The 12,904-nt window shown below is 47.0% G+C and overlaps 1 protein-coding gene across 2 annotated transcripts in view; it reads right to left on the minus strand.

The window, feature by feature from the left end:
- Window positions 1-12,904, minus strand: part of ahr2 (aryl hydrocarbon receptor 2) — a 110,894-nt gene that overhangs the window by 18,055 nt on the left and 79,935 nt on the right. The window lies entirely within an intron of this gene.

Genomic DNA, 12,904 nt, shown 5'->3' on the forward strand with positions numbered 1-12,904 from the left:
AAGAGAGAGAGATAGGGAAGGGAAGAGAAAAGGGGAGATAATGAGGGATATGAGAGAGAGAGAGAGAGAGAGAGAGAGAGAGAGAAGAAGAGAGAGAGAGGGAGGCAGAGAGAGAGAGGCAGATGAAGACAGAGTGAGAGAGGAGACAAACAAATGGAGGAGACAGACAGTGACAAATAGTCGTACATACTGGGGTCGGACACACTGGTGACTGACTCCACCAGACTCCAGACTGCAGTCCAGACTGAACCCTAGGGCTCTGGTCTTTCCCGTCTCTCCGCTTTCCCGTCTGTAGATCCAGATCAGAACAAGAGCCTCCTTGTTCCCACTCTCAGCCTCCCCTCGACCCTCATACCCGGCTGGACACAACACACCCACTGTGCTCAGCCACTTCTGATGAGCGCTGAAAGAGCCAGGGGCTTTCTCTGCCTTCACCACAGATCTTAAATCAATAAAGCATGTTGTTCAGCCTGAATTACAGCTTGGACTGGGCCTGGCTGGGCCTGACTGGGCCTGGCTGGGCTGGTTGGGCCTGACTGGGCCTGGCTGGGCTGGTTGGGCCTGAGTGGGCCTGACTGGGCCTGTCAGAAGGCTTGATGGGGGCTGCTACACCAACACTAATTATTTCAATCACAGAGATAAGTGACTCTCATAGTACTTTGCTATAAGTCTAGAAGTTTCCCAGTTGGAATGTGAGTAAGTGGCTGCCCAGAGCTAGCTAGAGAGACCGGCTGCCTGCTGTACATTGGCTAGCCCAGAGCTAGCTAGAACGATGGCCTGCTGTACATTGGCTAGCCCAGAGCTAGCTAGAGAGATGGCCTGCTCTACATTGGCTAGCCCAGAGCTAGCTAGAGAGATGGCCTGCTGTACATTGGCTAGCCCAGAGGTAGCTAGAGAGATGGCCTGCTGTACATTGGCTAGCCCAGAGGTAACTAGAGAGATGGCCTGCTGTACATTGGCTAGCCCAGAGTTAGCTAGAGAGATGGCCTGCTGTAGGCAACATTAGGCTAGCCTGACAACTCACACTGCTCTGTCGTTTGCTACATACTTTACTCGTCTGTGGTGACAAGGGGAATGATGGGTGTTGTACACAAGACAAAGTCAACAGTGATTGGATCGTCAAACCAATCAGAGTATCAAAACCAATGCTTTACCCACGTGTGTTCTGGCTCTGGCCCAACCCATACGTTTCTGGACCAATAGCACGGCCCGAATGTGTTCGCATTCTGTGAAGGGTCAGGGAGGCACTCAGATCCAGACTCATTGCAGAGAAGAAGTGAATGTCTGCAGGCGTGAAAGGAGTCTGGGTAGCCAGGCAAACATTAGGCTACAGCACAGAGCTAACCCTGGCTCTGAGGTACGGCCTAAGAGCATGTGGCTGACTGCTATAGTCTACATTGGAGTTAGCTAGAGCGTGTGGTTGCTGTACAGACTAGCCTAGAGCAAGCTCTGCCCCTGAGGTACGGTCGGCTGCAGGCTGGGTGGGGCGCCCAGTCATTTCCTGTGTGTGTTGTGAGCTACAGGCTGCAGCTAATGCTATTTATGGATCCACAGCCATTATCAAGCTCTCTGTATCATAAGAAGAAAAATATAGAAAAAAGAGAGGGGGAGAGAGAGGGCGAGAGAGAGAGAGAGAGAGAGAGAGAGAGAGCGAGAGAGAGAGAGAGAGAGAGAGAGAGAGAGAGAGAGAGAGAGAGAGAGAGAGAGAGAGAGAGAGAGAGAGAGAGAGAGAGAGAGAGAGAGAGAGAGAGAGAGAGAGAGAGAGAGAGAGAGAGAGAGAGAGAGAGAGAGAGAGAGAGAGAGAGAGAGAGAGAGAGAGAGAGAGAGAGAGAGAGAGAGAGAGAGAGAGAGTTTTGTTTGTTTCCAGCAACAAAACACCAAGATACCTTTCCCACAGGACACAGATGTTGGGAGATAATTTTAGGGGAAATGCAAAGTCAAAGGCAAACCACTTAAAAGGATGATGGCATATCGATATTGCCAAGTAAATTGCCCAGTACTTAACTATGTAGCATACATCAGGGTTAGGAAGGAGAGAAAAAGAGCGAGAGAAAAAGGTAGAGAGAGAGAGACACAGGGGTGGGAGAAAGAGAGAGAGCGAGAGAGAGAGAGAGAGAGAGAGAGAGAGAGAGACAGGGGTGGGAGAAAGAGAGAGAGCACCGTTTCATGGTTTGGCATACATGTACGGTATGCGGCTATGCGGTATGGTTACTTTCCCATGTTTGTTCCTTAATGACTAAGGGAGGAAGAGAAGACAGTGTTTCTATTTGGGCTGACAATGAGGGCTCATGACTGGGTCATGACCGTGGCCCTATAGAGCGTGGTGCCTGCAGTTCCAGAATAGTGGGTTCAATTCCTGGGAGTACTGTACATAAAATGTATGAATGCATGACTAAATCTCTTTGGATAAAAAGGTCTGCTAAATGGCATATCCATTAAATGATATGTGGACCAGGGACTGCTATTTAATTCAGCGAACCAACTCGAGAGAATATGGTTCAGCGTCGGAGTGCTGATATAGGATAAATGCTTCCTCTTAGATCATTAATGAACACGATTTTATGGACAGGGAGGATCGAATTCTATAAAAGCACTCTTACTCTGAGGTGCTTTATGAATATGGGCCCAGGACTCCAGTATAGCAGTTGCCTGCCCCACGTAAAGGGAGCCAGCCCTGGCAGGACTAGATGGGTTGTGGTGCTGTTATCCTGCTGCTGTTACTGGAGCACAGAGACCAAACCAAAGCCTTGGAACAGTTCGCAGGGCTTAACCAATCAACGAGCTTCGACTTCCCTATCAGAACATCTGTGGCCTGGTCTCTAGGTCTTTGGGGTTAACCTCGACACTGACGTGAAGCTCTGACTACACAGCAAAGGAATGACTGGAGGGCTGGCTCAGCCCGGTCCACACGCACGCACACGCACGCACGCCCGCCCACAAATACACATACACAGGCCTCCGCAGAGGGGAGGCCAAACGAGGAAAACAGACCAGGCCGCAAAATTGCCACTTGGCCGGTCAGATAGCAGCAACGGCAATACCACATTCCTCTATTCTCTCCTGACTGACTGGCTGACTGTAGCCCTGAGAGCTGGAAATGGACGGGAGTCACCGAGTCTAAAAAGGAGAATGGTCTGTAGTGGTTTGGTCAGTGTAGGAACTCTGCCCGGCCCGCGGAACTCAATCCATCAGGACTGAATTACCATCCTACTGCTGCCAGTGTATATTATGGTGAATAGCCTATGATTAGAGGCTTTGGAGTCATCTAGCTCCGGTTCGTCTTTCCTAATGATCGCCTGTCACTGACCATCGCCTTCTATGTACTTTGATATGGCACTACGCTCGTCATAATTTATCTTCATTTACTTCAAAACCAAATATTCTTTTGAATGTTTCCAATACTAGGGAAACGCCAACATATCCCTTCAAAACCACAAAGTTGGCACTCTCACGTTCAAGCCATCGCTACTCAACCTAGTGGAGAAGAGAGAGTAGAGAGTGTAAGACAGATACGCACGCACGCACACACACCGACACACACCGACCCCCACAGCCACCTCAACACCTCAGGGCAGGCAGCCGGTCCGCCGACCACAGCTGTCCACGCTGGGCGGAGGGCGGCAGTCTAGTCTCATCATTATTTTAGTAATAGAAGGTCAACCCACCAGTCAGTCTCCTGTAGGACCAAACAGAACCATAAAAGGTTTTTAATTTCAAGGTCAATCCAATCTACCCACCCACCGCTATAACCTGATATTAGAGAGAGAGCCAGGGAGCCAGGGATGGTCTGGGCACCTAATGGATGAGCATGGTATATATATCCTGACAGTAATGGGATATGTAGTCTACCCCCATCAACAAGTAGCCTACCAAATCAACAAGGCGTCCAGAATAATCACATTACAGTGAGACAACACTCCGAGGACAAAGAGAGAGAGTTAGTATGGCACCCTATTCCCTATAAAGAGCACTACTTTTGACCAGGGCTCATGGAGCTCTGGTCAAAAGTAGTACATTATATATATAGGGAATTGGGTGCTATTTAGGACAGAGACAAACTCTCTTTCTTTGTTGTCTGACTGTTGTCCATCTGGCGGTGGAAGGACAATTCTGGATGGATGCCTTGATGACGTGCTTAGGCGACAGCAGTTTGTATGTGTGTATGTGTTTGTGTGGGCGTGCGCGTGCACGTGAATGACCAGGTTCGTGCCACCTGCCAAAAGGTTAAAGGGTAAAAGGCTGTGTGTGTGTGAATTGTATAATAAGCTTGCAGATGTTCAACCGACAGAAGTGTCTCTGAAAGCACGCACGTCTTATCACTACAAGAGCAGGGCCTCTCTCGGACTGCTACAACGACAGATACAATAACGACACCCAAGATAAACGGCTTCCTGTCACACCGAAGAGGAAACGTTCAAACAGTCTACATGCACACACATACAGTTGAAGTCGGGAGTTTACATACACCTTAGTCAAATACATGTATTTGTTCCTGACATTTAATCTTAGTAAACATTCCCTGTCTTAGGTCAGATAGGGTCACCACTTAATTTTAATGAATTTGAAACGTCAGAATAATAGTAGAGAGAATTATTTTTTTCTTTCACATTCCCAGTGGGTCAGAAGTTCACATACAATTAGTATTTGGTAGCGTTGCCTTTAAATTGTTTAACTTGGGTCAAACATTTCAGGTAGCCTTCCACAATAAGTTTGGTGAATTCTGGCCCATTCCTCCTGACAGAGCTGGTGTAACTGAGTCACATTTTTGTAGGCCTCCTTGTTCGCACACACTTTTTCAGTTCTGCCCACACATTTTCTATCGGACTGAGGTCAGGGCTTTGTGATGGCCACTTAAATACTTGTATTTATTTTACCTTTATTTAAGTAGGACATTTCTCCAAAAAGTATGATCTTTGTCCCCATGTGTAAACCGTAGTCTGTTTTTTTTATGGCGGTTTTGGAGCAGTGGCTTCTTCCTTGCTGAGCGGTCTTTCAGGTTATATCGATATAAGACTCGTTTTACTGTGGATATAGATACTTTGTACCTGTTTCCTCCAGCATCTTCACAAGGTATTTTGCTGTTGTTCTAGGATTGCACTTTTCGCACCAAAGTATGTTCAACTCTAGGAGACAGAACACGTCTCCTTCCTGAGCGGTATGACGGCTGCGTGGTCCCATGGTGTTTATACTTGCGTACTATTGTTTGTACAGATGCGCGTGGTACCTTCAGGCGTTAGGAAATTGCTCCCAAGGATGAACAAGACTTGTGGAGGTCTACAACTTTTTTTCTGAGGTCTTGGCTGATTTATTTTGATTTTCCCATGATGTCAAGCAACGAGGCACTGAGTTTGAAGGTGGGCCTTGAAATACATCCACAGGTACACTTCCAATTGACTCAAATTATGTCAATTGGCCCATCAGAAGCTTCTAAAGACATGACATCATTTTCTGGAATTTTCCAAGCTGTTTAAAGGCACAGTCAACTTAGTGTATGTAAACCTGACCCACTGGACTTTTCTAAGTGAAATAATCTGTCTGTAAACAATTGTTTGAAAAATGACTTGTGTCATGCACAAAGTTGATGTCCTAACCGACTTGCCAAAACCGCAGTTTGTTAACAAGAAATTTGTGGGGTGGTTGAAAAACGAGTGTTAATGACTCCAACATAAGTGTATGTAAACGTCCGACTTCAACTGTATATATACATCCCCATACAAGTCACCTATAGTGCAGTTCAGCTGTGTTGTTCTGTACCTCACTACCTCCCTCTATTCCTCGCCTTTCTCTCTCGCTCTACCTCATCCCTCTTTCACCCCCCTCTACTTTCCTCTTTACCATGCCTCTACCTCCTTCTTTCACTTCCTTCCCTCTTTTACCTCCTTCCTTCCTTCCCTCCCTCCCTCCTTCGCTCCCTCCACCTCTGGTGTATAGTATAGGATCACACACCGACTGCCGTGTGACTAGCTCATCCCCCTTTGAATGGCTGATGTTTTCCAGCCATGGAGCCATGATTCATACTCTTTACACTAGAAGAGAGAGCGAGAGAGGAGAGGGCGAGGGAGGAAAGAGTGAGCGAGGGGAGGCGAACGAGAGGGAGAGGAGAGAAAGCAGGAGGAGAGAGAGGGAAGAGAGAGGGGGTAATAGAGGGAGAAGAGAGACTGGGAGGAGATAAACAGAGAAAAGAGAGACGGGGGTAAGAGAGGGAGAGAGGGTGGGAGAGAGAAAGAGAGAGAGAGGAGATCAAGATCAAGATAGAGCAAGCGAGAGAGGGGCAAAGAGAGAGGGAGAGAGAGAGGAGTTACAGTTTAAGAGAGAGGGGCATACATTGAAATTGAGACAGAGAGAGAGAGAGAGCGAGAGAGAGAGAGAGAGCGAGAGAGAGAGCGCGAGAGAGAGCGAGAGAGAGAGAGCGAGAGAGAGAGAGAGAGCGAGAGAGAGAGCGAGAGAGAGAGCGAGAGACAGAGAGAGAGAGAAGTCCAGCCTCCTCTATCTGTTCTTGCTCTTGTATGTCCGTCTAGTTAATGACCATCGCGTGCAGAGCGAGACTGCATCCACGACAGCACCTGAACCCTATTAGCTAACAAACTGGACCACTTCCCAGTATTGTCTTTGCTCTCTTTTTTTGTGTGTAAATGGTGTTTGGCACTAATGACTCCCACCCTCTTGCTGCCCTAAACATAAAGAACTTCATACATTTCATAGGTAAACAAATGTGTGATAGTGCCCCGAGCACTCACTGTGGGTGGACTACAATACCAAGACCAGTCAGGGGTAATGAGAGGCCCACACAAAGGGCCCGCATCCTGTTATTGACTCTTTCACTTAAAACTGGGAGAAAATTGACAATACAACAACGTAATTGTTTTGTATGTCATTTTCGTAGCAGTTTAAGTGAAGTCCTGTACACAACATGAGGCAGAGGATTGTGTATGTGTGTATTTGTAAGTGTGTATTTGTGTGTGCGTATTTGTGTGTGTGTATTTGTGTGTGTGTATTTGCGTGTGTGTATTTGTGTGTGCGCGGTGTGAGGTTTTGCCCGACGGTACGCTTAAAGCCCAGGGAGAGAGAAGAGAGCCTCTCTGTGTGGGATGTATAAACATGTACTTCTAAATAACCACTTGCTCGTTTCTCAACTCTGGAGTTTTTTTCTGAGCCGTGCCAAATAGTTGTAATTTCTCTCATGGCTCGCTCGGCCCCTATGTTGAACATGATTTACAGCAAAACACTAAAGACAGATTTTATGCACTCTTCAAATTCACAATTCACATCATGGGCCACTTTTTCTTCCCACCTTTGTCTCTGTTTGAGAGGCGGAGCTATGTTAGAGACTGTTGTTAACACGTGAAATAAAATGTAGGCTACGGCCAATTGATTTCCTCTGTGTCTAAGCTAGGCACACATTGGTTTGTAAACTCTTCGGTTCCCGATCAACTTTCCTTCAGGTGATAAAGCAGTAATTGCAAAAGTCATTTTCAACAGTTCACACGGGCAAAAAAACCTCAAGAACAGTGCCAACGCGTTACTGAGTTAGAAAGAATGTTAGAATGATAAGACTAGTACTGTATACTAGTAAGTGTAGTACTCTGTACTACAGGACGCTTTAGTAGGCTAGGCTTTGTGTTATGGGCATGTTGGGGCATGCTCAGTGGACCTCCTCTGTAATACTCGGCGCCTCCCGCACTTTGAACCTCTCTCTGCTTCTCTCTGCCTCCACGTCCTGACTCTCTACCCTCTGTGGCCAACCCGGAGCTGTTTCCCATTTGCGCAGTACTTCGGATTTAGGGAGAAAGAAGGAAACAATGAGCGAAAAAAAAAACACGAGGAGAACAAAGAGGAAGAGAAGAGGGGGAAGAGAGGGAAGAAAGAAAGAGGGGAATGTCTGTGGGGAAGTAGTAGCGCCATGGGAACTCAACTGGACTGGTTCAGATTCTGATGCTGGAAAACCAGCCGACTTTGTTTCATCCATCCAACACTGCACTGTAGAACTACCTATGACTTTAATTAGAACCAGCTGGGCAGGGGAAAGCAGCTAGCAAACCCAGTCAGTCCCGTAATAAAACAAGAGACCCATTTCTATCCCCCCCCATCTCTCTCTACATCTCCCCCTTCTTGCCTTTAAAGCAAAGAGGTAAATAGATGGGGCCTCCTCAGCCACTAGGGGTTCCCCTAGGCTCTATGCTAGTCCTCTAGAGATTCTTCTACAACTTCTCCTGGCATCAGACGTTATACATACAGTAGAGGAAAATAAACCACCCACCCTCTCCACTCTCTCTCTCTCTCTCCCCCCATCTCCACAAACCCTCTGACCCTCCCCATACTTCTCCCGTCTCTCCCTAACTTCTCCCCCACACCCATTCCCTGTTTTTTTTTTGTTGCAGATTTTGAAACCTAAGAGCTGAATTGAACCATTGTTTTCCTTGCCTGCCTCGTCGTCTGGCCAGCCAGCACAACCTCATCCAGCCTCTCTCATTCCCTCTCTTATCTCTCTCTTTCTTGTTTGTTTAAGGGCAGGTCATAACTTGCAGAGCTCTGGAGGAGCACAGTGCTCTATCTATCTGTAGTTGGACACTCTCTCTTCAGCAGTGGCACAGACGGACCCCCTCGGTTCCCTTGTACAGAATAATACAGTACACAGGCCCAGTTCACACAACTCGTTTGAAGAGTAACTTGGATTTTTTTTAAATCAACTGCCATTACCATACTTGTTCTCCCTAAACATGCCTTAACATATTGTACCTACAGAAAGATATTCTGACAAGGTATCTATGCGTTTGTTTATGTCTTGATAAAGGTAACACAGTTGCACCCAGGCAAGTGCAAAAGCTACTTAGCTTCCTCTGACTCCATGCAGTCAACTAGCTGTTCTAAAACCCGATGAGCTATTCGCAGAATAAAACGGACACTCTAGACGCCACACGCAAGTTACCCTTTTTGGGGCTTTCCATTACACCATTTGGTGAAACTATGTGCAGGCCAGCTAATAAGCGACATTACGGTCTTCCCTCTGGCCCTCATTCATGTTTCACCCGCCAGCTCCCCTGTCTGTCCCTACACATCCCTGTAGTCTAAACGTTTGCCTGTCGTCCCCGCCACAGGGTATATTATCCCCACCGCATACACACACGCACGTCCGCGGATATATGCGCACATGCTAGGACACACACGCACGCGCACGCACGCACGCACGCACACACACACACACACACACACACACACACACACACACAAACACACACACACACACACACACTCTCACACACACACACGGATATATGCACACACACTAGCACATACACGTCCACGGATATATGGACACACGCTAGCACATACACACACACACACACACACACACACGTCCGCGGATATATGCACAAACGCTAGCACACACACACACGTCCACGGATATATGCACACAGGCTAGCACACACACACACACACACACACACACACACACACACACACACACACACACACACACACACACACACACACACACACACACACACACACACACACACACACACACACACACACACACACACACACACACACACACAGACACACACACACTAGAGTCCACCGACAGATGCGCAGTTCCTTCCCTGCCTGGAGCGGATAAATAAATTGACAGCCTGTCGGACCGGCTTCATAATAATTCTATCCTGACACGAATCAGGAATCCCTCCATCCATCCATCCCTCCCCCCATGGTCTTTACATGGGCAAAACCTGACAGCAACCTTCCTGGTCTCGCCGAAACCTGACAGTGTATCATTTCCACTCCGTCTCACCTGAAGCCATGCAGTAAGCATAAAGAGAAGGCAAAATACTGGTCCTCTGTGGTTTAGTTTTTAAGAGAGCAGCGTTAGCAATACGGAACACTTGCTCAACATTTGATGCACTCATTGTACTGTATTTGTGCACTGCGGCATACTTTGTCACAGAAGACATAAACAGGAGTAGACTGTAGCTGTCCGATAGGTGTGCTAAGTATACGTAGTGCTTTTATTTTCATTTCACCTTTATTCTGACAGGGAGTCAAGCCGAGAAACGAGGCTTCTTTTAACAGACGAGCCCTGTGTACACGTCAATGCACATCAATGATAGAAAACAAAACACATTCTTCAGTAAAAAGGTTGACAATCAACCCCGGGAGGCACCAATTCATCCAGTTTCAGAGAGCCTTGAAGATTATTCCACAAGAGCTAAAAAAAAACAACTAAAAGCAGATGGATCTAACTCAGTGGAGACGGAAGGGACCTCCAGAGTTAGCCATCCCTGAGACCCGGGTCTGGTATCTTGTATGTCTGTTTAGTGTAGCATAGCGGTCTGACATGGCAGTAAATGCCCAGGCCACACCGGGCGCCTCCCAAATGGCGCCCTATTCCCTGTGTAGCGCACTACTTTGGACCAGGGCCCGCAAGCCTATGAAGGGAATAGGGTGCTATTTGGGACACAGCTGTGGTTTGTCAGGTGGGACAGAGGTTTACTCTAGCCTTGACAGTATAAAGCCCTCAAATTCAACTGTGGACCTTGAAGCCCTACTACAGGGGGTGACATAAACAGGACCCCCTACAGAACAGGGACAGGGGCAACCTTCCTGGAAGTCACAGCAGGCATGTAAGGTATACGTTACAGCACATTGCTATTCACGGTTCCACAGCAGAATATAAACCTTCTGTACACTATACAACCTGGGCATTATTCATTCCCCATAGTCTATACCAGGGGAATTCAGATCCTACCCAGCTTGTTTCTACCTGATAATGAGCTGCACCCAGGTTTTAAATCATCCCCTGATTTGAGGGGAAGAATTAGACAAAGCAGGCGTCAGGGGCCACATTTGAATTTGAGGGCTTTGTACGGTGAAGGCTAGAGGAAGTCGAAAACAGTCATAGAGACTAAAGGGTTAATGAAGCGAACTATGAACCTACGTTGAAGCAGAATACAGGCCCACATAATACTACTCCATTATCCATCAGCCGTCAGACAGCCTCCTCCAGACTACAGTCCACCTTAATAAACACTCAGGGATCATGGGACGAACTGCACTCTGTTCTCTGTTTACAAAGCTATTTCCTGTTAAGAGGAAACACATACAACTCTCTTCTCTGAGAGAGAGAGAGAGAGAGAGAGAGAGAGAGAGAGAGAGAGAGAGAGAGAGAGAGAGAGAGAGAGTGAGAAAGCGATAGCAAGAGAGGAGACACAAAGAGATCTAGAGAGGAGAAGGAAGAAGGAGAAAGAGCGAGAGGGAGAGAGAGAGTGACAGGTTATGGCGAGAGGTCTTGCATTTTGGTATCACAATAAAGAGCCTTTGTTATATCTGGATTTACTGGAATCCTATTTGGAGCCTATCTTCGCACCACATTTCCATGTAGACCTCTATCTGCTTATGTGGGCACCATAAACCTGTTGCACAAACAGACCCTGACCCTTGACCCCGGTGTATACTGAGATAAGGTTTAGAAGAGCGCAGAGTGCGGTCCAGACATCCCTCTGTTTACATTCCCCTGTCTCCATGCTATGTCACATATGGGCCGCTGTTTCATGTAGATAGGGCGTATTCATGCTGCCACCCACCCCAACGATGGGCTAGACTAGATCTAGGTGCAGCTAGCTTCTCGCTGCTAAAGAAATACAAACTTTTTTTTCTCCCATTGACGTTTCACCACTCGGTGAGTGTGTTCATGTTGTTTTTTTGCAAAGGATTCTGGGTGAGGGAAGGAAGTGAGTAATTAACGACAAACTATGAGTTAGGAGGAAACAGAACAGACCTTAAAAACAGATGTTCTGACAGAATATAAAACACTTGAGTCAGGTTCCAGGAAGTTTTGATCAAGTCTAGTGTGAGAAAGATTCATATTCTACACTGTAGTCTTCAAATACTACAAGTAAATTAAAATCATAAAAGAAAAATGACATGTAGCACCTTCTACGCGACTTCTGTATAAATGTACAGTGAGAGGCTGTGAGATTTATAACTGTACTACAGTTTAGTTGTTGTTTAATTCATGGTTTATGATAAAATATGTTGTTTCCTTCTCCAACAGGCCCCCTAGGCACCAGCAATACCTAAATCCTTTTATAGTCTGGATCCTATCCAGCTATCCACGAAAGTAGATCAATGCAGAGTTAAAGTGTGGTTGGAGACAGCAGCACCCGAATCATTTGACAAACAAGTATTTTCTGCAGAGAAAGAGTTAGAGAGAGGGAGGGAGAGAGAGAGAGAGAGAGAGAGAGAGAGAGAGAGAGATAGAGAGAGAGAGGGAGAGAGATAGAGAGAGAGAGAGAGAGGGAGAGGTAGACAGAGGGAGAGGTAGACAGAGGAAGAGAGAGAGAGAGAGAGAGAGAGAGAGAGAGAGGGAGAGAGAGATAGAGAGAGAGAGAGATGGAGAGGTAGAGGTAGACAGAGGAAGAGAGAGAGAGAGAGAGAGAGAGAGAGAGAGAGAGAGAGAGAGAGAGAGAGAGAGAGAGAGAGAGAAAGAGAGGGAGAGAGAGAGAGAGAGAGAGCGAGCGAGGGAGGGAGAGTTAGACAGAGGAAGAGAGAGAGAGAGAGAGACTCCAAAGAGACTGTGATGACTGTGGTGGGTGTCTGTATGGACAGGCATCGCTGGAGGTCCGTTTATACTGTCGTCCGGATCGTTAGGGAATGGACGGTATACAACATAATTAGCCTTGAATGTCAAAGCCAACAGTCAGAGAGAGTTAGACAGAGGAAGAGAGAGTTAGACAGAGGAAGAGAGAGTTAGACAGAGGAAGAGAGAGTTAGACAGAGGAAGAGAGAGTTAGACAGAGGAAGAGAGAGTTAGACAGAGGAAGAGAGAGTTAGACAGAGGAAGAGAGAGTTAGACAGAGGAAGAGAGAGTTAGACAGAGGAAGAGAGAGTTAGACAGAAGAAGAGAGAG

This window comes from Oncorhynchus mykiss, chromosome 7, assembly GCF_057628025.1.
Source record: "Oncorhynchus mykiss isolate SJ-2025 chromosome 7, ASM5762802v1, whole genome shotgun sequence".
Taxonomy (NCBI): Eukaryota; Metazoa; Chordata; class Actinopteri; order Salmoniformes; family Salmonidae; genus Oncorhynchus; species Oncorhynchus mykiss.